Source organism: Strigops habroptila, chromosome 5, assembly GCF_004027225.2.
Source record: "Strigops habroptila isolate Jane chromosome 5, bStrHab1.2.pri, whole genome shotgun sequence".
NCBI lineage: Eukaryota > Metazoa > Chordata > Aves > Psittaciformes > Psittacidae > Strigops > Strigops habroptila.
In genome coordinates this window covers 66,316,307-66,332,124 of record NC_044281.2, presented here as the reverse complement: position 1 = coordinate 66,332,124, position 15,818 = coordinate 66,316,307, and the positions used below count along the sequence as shown (strand labels likewise).

Genomic DNA, 15,818 nt, shown 5'->3' with positions numbered 1-15,818 from the left:
CATGGAAATCAGACTCTAAATTCTTGTGTTTTCTGAGGCAAATGCAGAACCTGATGAAGGGGAAAGAAGATCATACTTAGAAATATGGAGTGCAATGTACAATCACTTTTTGGTGTGTAAGAGGGATGGGCTGGAAAATGGATGGCACTGGGCTCTGCAGGCAAAGACAGTCCTTATACTGCTGTCCTATGGAGAAGCTGGATTACCACATATTAACAAATCCAATGAGCACAGACTATGAGAGTAGGATAAAACCTAATTTATCACCAGATTAATCTCAGACATTCCACTTACCTAGACTCCATTAAAACATGGACCCCTCTCTTTCCACCCTGTTGTTCAAAATGTTTCATATTCTTGCTCCCTCCAGAAAGAACAGTACACCACATTTTTCATTATATTCTTTACTTTCTATTATCCTCTTCAAAATAACAACTTCATATGCAGCAGATTAAGTCCACTATTTGGCAAGAAGGTACAACAGTATTTTTAACCTATCTGTGTTTTCACTGGAGATAATGTGAATCTATGACTTAAGCACATGAAGCAACTATTGTCAAACAAACACACACAGTACACCTTAATTTGCCAGATTGGATCTCAAGTCACATCAATATAAGAAAACTCAGGAATATGAAACCAAATTAAATCTAAAATATATGTGTACACATATTTCTTAAGAAATAAAATGGCCATTCAGTGAAATACACTGAATGAAGACAGGGAGCAAGTGTTATATACATATTGACTTAATATGATTTAAATAAAAATACAGTTTAACTTTGAATGTCCCCATGCATGTATGAGTTAACAAACTTCTATGACTTCAACTTATTTATGTATATAACTCTCCCTTTTCTTTCTTCCCCCAGCTACAGCACAGCTGTACTGAAACAAAGCTTTATACACCAGGTATTCTTCTAACAGATCCTTCTATACCTCTGCTTGGCCAGCAAACTCCAGATCTTTCCCATTTCAGTAGATACCCTCCATTTGATTCTTGCCCCAGAGTAATACTACATATTTTCATTTCACTACATCTGACAGTTATTAGCCTGAATACTTAACTAATCTAAGTTCTTTTGTACAAAATGTAACTGTGTTGTTTCTCCCAGTTTAGCATAATTTGCAAAAGTCGGAAGCCTTTCTTTTACATACCACGACCCAAATATCAAAGAATCAAAATTTTTCCTTATGCCAGCGTCTGATATGTCATGGGCTTTTGAAAAAAAATGTTTGACTAATTAACTATTAGTTGAATATACGGAATATGTTCCAACATTAAACAAACACTCTTCTCAAGAAGTACTCAATGCAAGCTCAATTCAAGCAACTGTAACTACAATCACATACAGCTCTATGGATTTCAGCAGAACTAATGTTACCATAGAATGTTTGGGTTGGAAGGGACCTTAAAGGTCCATCTAGTTCCAACCCTTTTGCCATGGCATGGGACACTTTCCACTAGACCAGGTTGCTCAAAGCCCCATCCACCCCTGCCTTGAACACCTTCAGGGTTGGGGCATCCAGAACATCTCTGGGCCACCTGTTCCAGTGCCTTGCCACTGTCACAGTTCATGTTTGCAAATACTTGTGCTTAAAGTATCTGGTGAGATCTGACAATTAAAACCCACTGTGTTTTCAATTACTAATGTAAAGAAGGTGTAATTACCTGCCTTGAGTGAAAAACCAAGAAGAAAAGATCATTAAAAGCAATTTATTCAGGCTTACTGCTAAGCAAATCTATGAAAAAGCACTGTGAACATATATTAAAGTACATGAATATACAAGGACTAGATTGTTTAAATATGGAAGCCAGAATTTGAAAACTTGACTCCTTTAAAATCAATCTAACTTTCAAAAACATGAAATATCAGTTCTCCATAGAGTTGTAAAAATAATTATATTTAATAATTATAATAATTATATTTAAAATAAACAAATTAAAATTTATAAAGTATCTGTTGCTACTGTTAACTGCACACGATGAACACATTTCATGGGGACCAGCATCAACAGCACATGACGAACAGGCCAGAGACTGTGTCGAAATACCTTGATGCACATGTAAGAAGTCATATACTGAGACAACTGGTAGTTTTGATTCATTATTTTTTTAAAAATTACTCTGAATACTAACATTCTTCTTTTTCTCTGAATCTTTTTTAAAAAGGAATCTTTTATCAATAAATGCAAAATCACCTCCATCAAAACAAATAATTCCAATGTAACACAGTTATATCCTTCACCACAAATACATACGCAACTTATTATTTCCATTTTAATAAAATGAGAATAACCTAGGATTCATAAAAAGTAAATTAGAAACAGCAGAGTAGCCCATAGTTCTTTATCTATGGTGTAAAGTAATATGATCATCTTATACAAGTGTAACATGTTAAAACATGTGTAGTATTGTTCTTCAATTGCCTTAATCAGTATATATGATATTGTTGTTTGTTTTTTAATGGAAATTTTACAGACTGAATATTAGAGTTTTTACAGAAACAATCCAAAACACTTTAATAGCATTTCCTTCTAGTGCAAGCTAGCACAAATTTAAGTATCTCCCAGTGGGCAACACAGAGCTGTGCTCGATGCTTGTGTACTTCTATTGGCTTTTATTTGATTAAAGGAAACTACTTCATTATAGAAACCAAGTAGAATAATTCCTCGGAGTCTTAAAGCACAACATTCTGTGCATATGACCACATAAGGATTTGAAAGAGAAAAGCTAAAATGCTCTTTTCTGAATAACTGGTTACATGACTTTGAGGAATGACTCTTTAGTGAAGATTTACATTATTTTCATTTTCTAAAACTCCATATGTAATTACCATAACAGTCCTGTTTTCAAGATAAATTTAGTTTTGAAATGTCTGTTTTCTATCACTGGCACTATTTATATTATCAGAACACAGGAGGTAAAGTAGAATCATAGAATCATAGAACCGTAAGGGTTGGAAAGGACCTTAAGATCATCTAGTTCCCACCCCCCTGCCATGGGCAGGGACACCTTGCCCTAAACCACGTGGTCCAAGGCTCTGTCCAACCTGGCCTTGAACACCGCCAGGGATGGAGCATCCACAACCTCCCTGGGCAACCCATTCCAGTGCTTCACCACCCTCACTGTAAAGAACTTTTTCTTTATATCTAATCTAAACTTCCCCTGTTTAAGTTTGAAACCATTACCCCTTGTCCTACCACTACAGTCCCTAAGGAAGAGTCCCTCCACAGCATCCTTTTAGGCCCCCCTCAGATACTGCAAGGCTGCTATGAGGTCACCACGTAGCCTTTCTCTTCTCAAGGCTGAACAGCCCCCAACTCTCTCAGCCTGTCTTCATACAGGACGTGCTCCAGCCCTCTTATCATCCTCGTGGCCCCTCCTCTGGACTCGCTCCAACAGCTCCATGTCCTTTTTATGTTGAGAAACACCAGAACTGTAAGCAGTACTCCAAGTGAGGTCTCAACAAGAGCAGAGTAGAAGGGCAGGAACACCTCCTTCGACCTGCTGGATCACGCTTCTTTTGATGCAGCCCAGGATACGGTTGGCTTTCTGGGCTGCCAGCGCACACTGCTGGCTCATGTTAAGCTTCTCGTCAACCAACACCCCCAAGTCCTTTTCTGCAGGGCTGCTCTGAATCTCTTCTCTGCCCAGCCATGTAGCAGTGCCTGGGATTGCCCCGACCCAGGTGTAGGACCTTACACTTGGCTTGGTTAAACTTCATAAGGTTTGGCATCGGCCCACCTCACAAGCGTGTCAAGGTCCCTCTGGGATGGCATCCCCTTCCCTCCAGCGTATCAACCGAACCAGTAAGTACAAGCATAAAAAGCCAGCCATCAAGCATTTAAATGAATGTCTTAAATTTTCACAATTTTTGCTGAGGGGATATGAAAAAAAAAGTTTGAAACAACAAAAACATTTCAGCTCTCTAACCTGCTAAAGAGGGCCTAATCTCTCAGGATTTTTTTTTTGCAGTGTGCAGGCGTGGATCTTACTTTAGGATCCTGAAACTTGGAGCTAACATAAGAATGCAGTAGAGTATGAAAATAACAAGCCTTTTCTTTTTCTTCATTCTCCAGTGCACATGTCAGATTTTCGCATTTAGAAAACCCTAGAAGCACAAAAAGTCTACACACTCTAAAGGATATTCCATTAATCTACTATAGGAGGAGGAAAAACATCACAGCCAGAAAATCAGTGATGCACAGGTTACTAAAACTACTGGAAGATTCAATATTTAATAGTATAGAGCAAAATCAAAGCTGCACAATGAAATTCTGTAAACCAAGTAAATAAATTTAAAAACCCCAACAAAACACATCTAACTAAATTGAGCTATTTACAGAATAAACTAAAGGTAGCATGTGGTAAAGCAAGCAGAGTCAGATCTTCCTGAGACTGACAGAACCTAATGTTTGGGAATTATGTCTAAAAGATGTCCAACTGTTGCAACCTAGGAAATAAAAGAAAAAAATCTTAAATGCTTATTTTCATACTGCATCACAGGAAGCTATCACTGGGAAAATGTCAAAGTTGACAATGGCAAATTATTCCCATCTTAAACTTGACAGCACTTCCTTTATAAATGGTACAACGGGGAAACAGCGGTGTGGGAATTAACATGAGGCAAGTCTGGAAGATGCTTGAGAACCTGCCTGTTGTAAGACCTGAACTTTTTTTATCTGGAGAATTATCTATGTTTCCTTCATACATGACAAGGTCGCAAGATAAAATGTTTCCTTACAATATCTGTGTAAGGACTTGACTTAAAGAATTAGTTCAATCCTAGAAACAATAAAACAGCAAATTCTGAAGTTTCCAGTCAAGATTTATTTTTTTGTATTTTGTGTTACAAACTACTGTTTGCAAGTCTTGACCACCCTTTGATTTAATAAGGTCTGTTTACTGTATAAAATATACAGCTTAATTGGAGTAATATAGCATTTTTGTGGCTATGATTTAACTAGTTAAGCCAAGGAAATAGATGACAGCTACTTTTCTTTTTAATCTTACTGTTGAAGTAAAGCTGTGAAACTTTTCCTTACAGAAATAATCCTCAAACTGATTGCTGTCAAACTGATTGCTGCAGGGAAAGTCTGTCAACCAAGGAGGGTGGAGACAGGAAAGACAAGTTCCCCGCTTTCCATGAGTAACCACCTTTCCAGAAAAATTGAAGCTAGATCTGACACAATCTTTGTAAATTAAAGATCTGTTCTGTATGAACCTTTAAATAATTGTTCTGTGTGGTAGCCAACACATTAATTCAGGAAAAACTTCATCTGACTATACTCCATTGTCAGAGCCGTGATGTTATTCAAGTATTCAGAATGAAACCTGCAACTTTGTTCCTTAAAAGTGAAAGCATAACTTATAAAAGCTGATTTTGGATTGCTGAGGGATATAGTCTTGCCCTTTATACACGTCAAATTTGTACCAAAATTCAAACTCCTATCAGCTTTCTAGGTCTAAAATATATTGGTCCTATACTGTTCATTTTATAGAAGATCACCTACATGCTTCAGAGGGTGTAATGAAGATCATTAATATCTATAAAGAGTTTTGTACCTAGTAAGCACTATATAAATGCTAAAATTATGACAAGGACAGAAGTAGCTCCATCCACAAACTAAAAAGATATGTTCTGTAATTTGGATTATTTTATTCACTCACGTTAAAAACAGTATCTCTACTAACTGATATTTGCCATTTATCAACACAATCTATCTCCCTATTATCCTGCTTCAATTCTTCAGATATCCACTACGATAAAAAATAAAATAAAATAAAATAAAAAATAATCTTAGAACACATTTTTCTGTGGTTGATCCCTGCAAAAAATAAAAGATTCTTCTGTCTGTAGTTCATACAAAGTTTAATTAGGCATCTTTTTTTCCCTTTAAACAATTTTTAGATGACAAAAAGGTAAGACCTGCAGATACTTGAATGTATGTCCTGGTTTCAGCTGTAACAGTTATTTTTCTCCTTCCTAGTAGCTGATGCAGTGCTGTGTTTTGGCTTTAGTCTGAGAATACTGCTGGTAACACACCAATGTTTTAGTTGTTGCTAAGTAATGCTTACTCCAATCAAGGACTTCTCAGTCTCATGGTCTGCCAGGGAGGAGGGGCACAAGAAGGTGGGAGGAAGCAGAGACAGGACACCTGACCCAAACTAGCCAAAGGGGTATTCCATACCACAGCACGTCATGCTCAGTATATAAACTGGGGGGAGTCACCTGGAAGGCCCAGATCGCTGCTCGAGTCGGGCTGGGTATTGGTCAGCAGGTGGTGAGCAATTGTATTGTGCACCACTTGTGTTTTCTGAGCTTTCATTTTTTCTCTAGCTGTTTCCCATAATCATTATTATTATTGGTATTCTTTATATTATCACTATATTTTATTTTAGTTATTAAACTGTTCTTATCTCAACCCGTGGCGTTAACATTCTTTTGATTCTCCTCCCCATCCCGCCCAGAGAGGGGAAAGGTGGGGGGTGAGCGAACTGCTGTGTGGTGCTGAGTTACCAGTTGGGTCTAAACCACGGCAATGTAATACACAAAGTGGTTGGTTAAAGCTCCACAGAATCATAGCAGGGAGAAATACTAAATAATCTCCATTGTTCTGCAGGTAATGTGTAACATTTTACATATTAATTATCTCTGCACCTTTCAAAGCACCAGTTGAAAAGGATTTGCTCTGCATTGCCAAGTTGAACAGATGTAGAGTGTTAATAGAAAATTTTAGACAACAGCAAAAAGAAGAAAAAACACAAGCAATTATTTTTCTGAAATTCAGATGATAAGCATATGCATTTATATTGATTTTGGAAATAAAGGTAAAGGCTAGAGCTCCGTACTTGCACAAGTGTCCATCAGCACTTTTTTTGATTCCCACTTGTTCACTGCAGCTTAGATGCAGAGAGCCATTTCTTCCCAAATTCTGGAGGCATCCTGAGATGCCTCAGCGTCAATCACACAGAGAAATAAAATTCTTCAATTTTTCTAATGGAGTTCCTACAGGACATGAATTCAGAGCCAAACTGCAAAGACTAGATTGCTTCTCAAAATCAGAGGCAAGGTATTAAGTTGAAAGTATAGTTAGCTCATCACTGTGTCCCTAGGACACTGTATCTTCATTTCAAGGAGGACAAAAAAAGAGAATCAGTAGTTTCAGTATTTTAAGTACTACCTTTTGCAGTATTCTGTAAATGGAAAGCCTTCATTTGATGAAGAGTTTCTTTTTCCTCACTCTTACATGCACACACACACAAAGACAATACAGCTTTTAGGTAAAAGCATATGCATCAGTGACTTGATAAGCCAATAGAAAACTTCTGTTCAAGCAATATTGGATAAATTTTCCTGAGAGAAAAGCGCCTGATCCTAGACCAAGCTTAAACAGAGCACTGAGTATCACCCTAGCAATCTTAAGCATTGCTTACAACGAGGGTACTCCAGTGTCTCTTCTGATCACTGCTGCAGGTGAGTGTGGCATAGCAAGAGGAAATGTGGAATACAGATGCTTTTTTTTTTTTTTCCATCTGAAGCAAGCATGTATTTAAAAGCTCTTACATTTTCTAACAGAAAGTATACAATTGCTTCAAAAGAATGAAAGACCATTCAGGCTTCATGAACTTCAGCCACTGCCCGATTAATTCACTTCCATTTCACAATCAGTTGCAAGACTACACATTTCAAAATTGCCGTAACGATATGAAGCCCAAAGGGTCATTCTCCCTTAAAAATGAGGAGGGGAAATAAATTTAACGCAAAAAAGTGCAGTGTCTGTCTGATGTATAAAATAATACTATCTTCCCTGTGTCAAACACATAGTATGGCTAATTCACATTCATACACTAAAACATAGACAAAAGGACAACTGTCAATTAGTGTGTGTGTACACGCATGTGCCAGCGCTACTAAATCAGAACAACGAAGGATGGTTAATTAACCTGGTCATACAGCAGTAATCCCCTACATTACTAGTGATGAAATATGGAAGTGAGGTGAAATGAAAACTGGTGGAATTGCTGGGCTCAGGGGATTGTGATGAATGCCACAAAATTCAGGTGGAGGCCGGCTACTAATGGTGCTTCCCAAAGGGTTGATCTTGGGGCCAGTGCTGTTTAACATTTTCATTAATGACCTGAATAATGGGACTAAGTTCTCCCTCAGCAAGTTGGCAGACCATATGAAATTGGGAGTAGTTGTGCTGCCATTCAGAGGGATCTCAGCAGGCTGGAGAAAAAGTTCAGCAAAAGGACATGCACATTCCTCACCCAGAGAAGTATAACCCTCTGCACTAGTAAAAGGCTAGGGACCAACCAGATGGAAAGCAACTGGGCAGAAAAGGATGTGGGAGGTCCTGGAAGACAAGAAATTGAACACGAGCCAGCAAAGTGCCCTTGCAGCAATGAAGGCCAACACTCTCTTGAGCTACACTAGCAAAAGCATTGCCAGCAAGCTGAGAGAGGTGATCCTTCCCCTCAGCACCAGTAAGGTTATATCTGAAGTATTGTGTCCAGTTCTAGGCTCCCCAGTACAAGAAGGATATGGACATACTGGTGTGCATCCATTAAAAGGCCACAGAGATGATAAGGGGATTGGAATATCTGTCATATGAAGAGAGGCTGGAAGAGCTGGGATTATTTAGCATGGAGAAGGCTTGGGAGGGATCTTATCATGATGTATAAATACCTGATGGGAGGGAGAACAGAAGACACAGCCAGACTCTTCTCTGTAGCACACAGTGAAAGGACAAGAGGCAGAAGGCATCAAAAGAAATACAAGAAATTCCATTTGAACACAAGAAAAAAATACTTTCCATGTAAGAGTTGTCCAATACTGAAACACATTGCCTGTTTTGAGCAGGGACATAGCCAGAGATTGCCTCCATTTTCTCCAGTTCTGTGATTCTGTGGTTATATATCCATTTGATCTTCTGTGTAAGCAGCTCCATTTTATATATATAAAGGCAAACTACTGCAATTTAGCATGATAATGTTAACATCCTATCCTGAATTTCCAACGTATCATACATGGCATACTCTGCTTTCTTATCTACAATTAAAAATTATAAGTACAAAGTAAGAGTAATACTATAGCATCTTATTTCCATGGAAATCTTGTTATGCTTTGGGGATTAAGCAAAATCAACAATAGTGAAAGGTTTTTTTAAAAGTTGCAATGTCAAAATGCAACAACAGCAAGATTAATGCAAAATGCTATTTATATTTTTTAAAATTAAATATTTTAAAAATACAGTTGTTTCAAAACCACACTTAATTAGCAAAATGTACCCACATTCTTATGCCAGCTCAAGTTATACAAGCCATTGCAGCACCTATGTCTCTTTAGTAGCTTTTCCACTTCACATTTCCATTAGAAACATCTATTTCATTAATATGAAGGGTTTACCTTTCTTCTCTAGGCTTAAAAACTTCCTAGTCTATTTGTTAGTTTTAGCCAAGGGGGCTTAACTGCATTTTATTTCCCTATAGAAATTTCTTCAATATTTGAACAGAATAGATTCTTACATTAACAAGTAGAAAAGCTAAACTTCTAAATATGCATGAAAGGGTAATAGCTTTGAGGCTAGAGATGGAGGTGCAATCCTGCAGCAACATTAGCAAGAGATTCTGGTCAGTTCCGGTTTCCATTCAAAACTTTGCAGGCAGCAGGAAGACTGATAAAGCTCTGGTAATTGTCACTCGTTTCACACATACCAGTACAAATATGGACTAGCTTGAAAATAGGAACCTGCTTTAACAGACAAGAAAGGTCTATAGAAGAAAGACACCCCAGAAAAAACAACACCCCCCCCCACCACCACGCACACACAAAAAAAAGGGAATGCAAAAAAACCCCACAACCCAACAAAAACAAACAAACACAAAAAAACCTACAAACAACAAAAACCAAACAGAATCCTGGAGAGACGCTTCACTTTTGAGGTCAAGGAAACTTGGACATAAAACTGAAAAAAGGGCTTCAAAGTCCTTTCAGCAGCAAGATGTAATTTACTTCTGTGGAGCTGCATGAACTAGCTGTCTTCCTAAAGTGGTATCTAGAGAATTACAGTATCTTTAAATCATTTCAACAAATTTACTCATCACAAACATTGGTCAGTCCTGTAATTTACAGAATAACCTAAGTAAATTTTAAATTATGCAATCAAAATTACCACTTTCCAACTACTATAGTATCTTTTCAGTGGCAATTCAATGACTCAATCTTCAACTGTTAGCCATGTCATCATGAAAATCCCATTATATTCCACCTCTATCTGTTTTTTTGTTAATTCCCAAGAGAACATCACCTAACCAGCTGAACAGAATGGACAGTAATTGTAAGGGCAGAATGGGGAAAGAAAGACACAGTAGGGACACAAAGCTGACCTAAGAAATCAAACCAATTATTTAATAACCAAATAAAGAAATAAATGCTGATAAAAAAAATGTTTGGATCAGTCCTCTGTTCTCAACAACTAACACACAATGGCTTTTGAGCTATTAAATTATGCTTCCTCGCTGGACTATTAATGGATTTGCCACAGGGCAGAGAATTTACAAAGGACCTATCATCAGCAGAAATCTGAAGTGTACTACTCCTTTTAAATAGTGAGCAGCAAAAAAAAAAAAAAGAGCTGGATCAAAGTGGAGAGTATACTGGAGAGTAGAAAACATGGTGTTTATGTACAAGAAGAGAGGAGTAAGTGACCTAGGCAATTGTTATCCTGACTTGCATGTATGAGAAACGGGGGCTTCCTCTTTCAATTAAAAGGTAATTAACAATAAGTAGGACAATTTAAAAAATCAGAAGAATTTCAACATAACTTTAAAGACACATATCAGTCTGGAATAAATAACTTTTAAAAGCAAACATTAAGGCAAAGGAGACCCAGAGTTCAATTTCTCCAGTAAAGAATTTGATATGGTATCACCTAGCCATTATTTACAGAGTTGGAAAAGATGGGGTGTAACACAAAAATGAAGTGGATATAAAACTGACTAACAGTGACATACTGAATGGACTTATTTTAAATCCTTCTTCAGACTCATCTTATTTCATATCTGCAAACCTGGCAAAAAGTAGAGGTGCTTTGATAAAACATGGTTACAGGAAGCACTCTTGATACCTGGGAGGCTCTCGCTAACTTAGAGAAGAAACTGGAGGACTATTTGGATAGGCATATTAGAAATGGGAAAACATTTAGCAACTCTTCCAAGCCACATGATTACAAATAGAATTGCTCTGACTACATGGTGTCTTACCATTTGGGAGCAATAGGAAAAGAGAAATCACATACCCATTTCTAGTTTACTTCATGAAGATTAAGCCAGCCTGGCATACCTATAAAACAAGCTTGATCCTCACCACTATCTGGTAAAGTATTTTCAGTAGACCAAGTGGAGCATTAGCACTATTATTCAAGACTTTGAGGAAACACTTCAGGTACAAGGTATTTGATGCAGGTGAGGTACATTCAGAATTCAGGAGAATCAAGCTACTAAGCTCTGTATCCTCCTACTTATTCTGTTTTACTAGACAGACTAAAAGGTGCTTGCTCTGCTTGTTTGATCCCAGCACATAAAAGCCAAGGAAGACACATGATCAATGTTTATAATTTATTGAGGGCTACACACCAAGGAAGGAGTTGTTTTTAAACAACAATATTGAGATATTAAAAATTAGGAATCAAAGAATATATTTAGGTTGGAAGTTCAAAGAAAGCTCTAAGCATTAGGAGAGAAGTTTTGAAACATCCTTTCAGAAAAAGCAATGGAGCAAAGCATTTAACTGGCTTTAAGGTAGACGGGGTGACTTTATGACTGGGATTAGATAAGATTGTTGCCTAGCTCAGAAAAGCCTTTTCTTCAGCCCAAATTACTATGGTGAAGAACTGCTCCCTGGTCTGCTCTCCATCTCTTCCCAGTCTTTTTGTTCTCACTATTCCCACTAAAGTTCAACTGGGGCTATGAGAGGATTATACACATTTTTTTTATCTCTAAGAGAAAACAGACTTAAGACTTAACCCCCTACCTCTCTAGCTTACATATTTTTATGGAATATTGCATCAAAGCAGATAACTGGAAGCTCTACTTGAGATCAAAAGATTTAATCAGCAACTAAATAGAGCAGTGCACTGCAAACATACTGAAATGATATTGCCTCTTTAGGTCTTCATTAAATATTTGTCCTCCTTGCCAGTTTAATGGATTTCTGCTTACTATATAAAGAGCCAAAAAAGGAATTTGACTGTACTGTATGCATATCTGCCTCAAATGCTGGCACTATCCTTTCTATATTGATGTTGCTACCCAAAAATTTCACCTAAGCTTCTGTTGGTCATACAGCTACCTGCACCTCTCATAACATACTACTTTTATGTTAATAATTGAACAACCAGTTCAAAAGTTTTCTTACGGCAGTGTGTAATTCAGAACAGAAAACAGGGTGTATTCACGTGACTACAGGTACATCACACAGGTATTTATACAGCATTAAGAGAACATGAAGCAATGTTGCAGACAGCTAAATCTTCCCCATTCAGTTCCTTTCAAAGCTATCTGTTCCCCAAGAAATATGCAGTACTATGGTTTAATGATACAAAAAGCATACTCAACCTGTTGCAAATGTTGAAAAGGTAGGTGGGTGTGTCATTCACTGAAGTCACCAAGCCCACAATCCATTGTATCAAACACAATCAAGTCATCACTGTACGCACAATAAAGTCTTGTGACTATAAACGTATTTACCTACATCCTTCTGGCTGACAAATGACTTTCTCATTTTAGGTTAGAAAAGAAGCAAATGCTTTTCCAATGTAACTTGATCCACACATCGGCAGCCAAACATAAATTTAACTTAAAAATGTAGACTGGACCAAAACTTCAACAGTGAGAAATTGTCCAAACCCCTAATTTTTCAAAACTTCTATATTATCAGTATATGACCTACATAGCCAAAGCACTGGCCAGAACAATGCTGGTTACATAGAAAAAGTATTTTTATTACAGTGCTATCTCAGACCAATAAATGTCCAACACTTAGTATACTTTGGCCACTTCAGGGACTGTTCATAATAGCATTTCCAGTTAGAGCAGAAGAATCGGAAGAAAACAAATTGCTCTCTTGTTCCAAGCTCAGGGATGAAGTCCACCTTTATTGACTCTCATTTGACCTCTATCATGTCTTTTTCTGTGATAAACCAAATCCTCAACAGAAACTCTTTTAATTGGTTTGTTACAGACCAGACTGACGCTTCCACCTTATATGTCATAAATGGCCATATATGTATGATTTAGTTCAATGGTGACATGCAGTCTTGGATTTGACAGAAAGACTCCATTTCAAAATGTTTTTTCCCCTCTGACTAGTATTCTTTTAAATTTTTGTCTTTTTATTTCCAGCTTGTGCTCATTTTTGGCTCCCTTATTTTGTTGCTTTAAGAACAGTGATATGAAGACTACTGCTTGTCTTCAAAGTAAGCATATTGAGTGGTTAGCCTGGCTCACATGTTCTTGCTTACCTCACCAATTTCTAGGTTATTATTAGTTCATTTTACTAGTATAGCCCTCTTTTGCCACACACATACACACACTTTTACAATAAGCTTACAACTTATGAAACTTGCAAATTACATGTACTGTTGAAGAATAAAACTCTTCACTTCCCTCATTCTGATGACATGACTTAATACAATGTATGGGCTCCATCTATAACACACAACATCTTTTTAACCAGAAAGCAATATTTTTACACAATTGGAACACAAGAACTTAATAATATTTGCCATTTACAATATTATCAAAGATATGTTAGGCTCCTAAAGCAATTAACCCCAGTCTCGATTAGTTTCATCTGAAATGACAAAACCTCAGTGTAGTTTTGCCAGCAACAAAACTTGTCAAATATATGTAAATTCACTGACGTCATAAAACTATCAATAATTTCTACAATATGAAACCATGATCTTATCAGCCTATATGCCTCATTTCCTATTTTATGAAAAAATACCTGCCACAGGAATAAATATCCCTAAGCACAAACATCTTACTGAACAGTAGTTCTCCCCCGTTCAACTCATTTAACAGGCAAATGTCAAGAACTATCACAGTATTGCCTTAGAGGCAGTAAGCAAAATTCTTAGAAGCAGCTTATCACGTTTTTAATTTTTTTTCTTCCAAGGGATGGAAATAATCAAAGCAGATATCACACACATTTTAGTTGCTATATTTGAGAAAGTCGATCATTTAAATGGAAGTTGTGGTCCCCCTAGTCCAAGTTTTCTCCATCCTGCATCTCAGAAAGTATAGGTTTGTACAGACTAAAACCTGAAATTTAACAGCCTGGTTATTCTCAGTTTTTCCATGTGTAGCAAGAATAACAGGACATATGTGATTCTAAAGCATCATCCTTACACTGACAACCACTTCCAACTCTGCAAGAGATTTCAGGCTATAATGTGTAAAATCATTACTACATGCTCTAACAGTACTTTCTATTAAATCATGAGAGAAGAAAAATCCTCTCTAGAATTACAACAAATAACTACAGTTTAGTTTTAAATGAAATGATGTAGTTTATATCTGACCTGAGTTTCAGTCTTTTCCTAGTGGGAAATATAAATTCAGCATTTGGATACATAATCCTACAGCTCTCAGAAGCCGACTCCACCGCGAACACTTTACATGATTTATAGCTCTCCTCCAGATTCAGATGCCAAGTCTCAGCGGAGCAGGTGCAACGGGGTATTTTTTCCTTCCTTCAGAGCTCATTCCCTCGTATGCACATTAATTAGCAAGTCTTCCTCGCTCTCTCGTAAACGGGGAAGATGAGGCTAACGGATTAACAGCGTTTAATTTCTCACACGGAGCGGGTGACCCGGCAGCCCGGCGGAGGGAGGGGGCTCGCTGTTGTTACTGCTAAAGCCACAGCGTTTTTGACAGCGTCAGCGGCGATAAAAGTGAGCCTGGCTCCCGCACAGTGGTGCCAAAAGACCAATTTTGAAACTACGGGCAGGATGTGGGGGAACCTCGGGACCCCTCTCCCCACGCCCAACACGCGGGTTTCTCTTCCCCCAACCGGCAAGTTAAAACTGCCCTGCCAGCGCCGCCGTGCCCCTCCACACCCCCGCCAGCCCTGCCCCCTTCCCTGACTGCCGGGGAAACAGGGAGCGAGTCCCAACTCCCATTACCTCCTCCGGAGCCATGGAGAGCAGAGCGGTGCGGCCGCGGCCTCGGCTCCGTATGGCTGGCGGCGGCGGCGGCGACGGCGGCTCAGCGGTGGCTCCGCGCCGGAGTGGAGCGGAGGTGCCAGCGCTCCCCTCACTCCCTCAGCCGGCCGCGCTACTCCTCGAGCCGGTGGCACAGCCCGCTCAACATAAATGCATTAACAGCAGCCACATCATGATTAATTCATCAGTCTCAGTGACCAGAGGAGGCACAGGAGGGGAGCGGGGGCTGGGGAAAGGCAGGACGCTCGGGAACGTCCCTTCTCCCGGAGTTCACCCCGCGGAGCAGGACTCCACCAGCGCGGAGGGAGGGGATCGGAAGGGAGGCTACGCCAAGCGCCTGGGTCGCCGCGGCTGCCCGTGCCCCGCCGGGTGCGAGGCAAGGGGAGTCCCCTGGGCCGGTGACCGTGCGATCCGCGCGGGGAGCCGTTAAGGCTCAACATGCGCGGCACGCGCTGCCTCAGCCCGCTAGCAGCGGGACCTCGCCCGGGAGCCCGGCGGGCAGCGGCCGGGGACGGGTGAAGTAACCGCGGAGAAGTTGCAAAGGCTCCGCGCCGCCAGGCGGGTTTCGGTCACCGGAGGGA

At 39.1% G+C, this 15,818-nt stretch overlaps 1 protein-coding gene across 3 annotated transcripts in view; it reads right to left on the bottom strand.

Annotated features, from left to right (window-relative positions):
• The window catches only part of LOC115608949 (heparan sulfate glucosamine 3-O-sulfotransferase 1-like), a 61,572-nt gene extending 46,030 nt beyond the window's left edge, over positions 1-15,542 (bottom strand). For 2 of the 3 annotated variants that reach the window (XR_003991694.1, XM_030488519.1), the window contains exon 1: positions 14,596-14,911. The gene's annotated coding sequence lies outside the window, so the exon portion shown is untranslated. Of the gene's footprint in view, positions 1-14,595; positions 14,912-15,198 lie in introns of those variants that run through there. The other variant, XM_030488520.1, reaches the window with a different exon arrangement.
• Between the last annotated feature and the right edge of the window lie 276 nt (positions 15,543-15,818).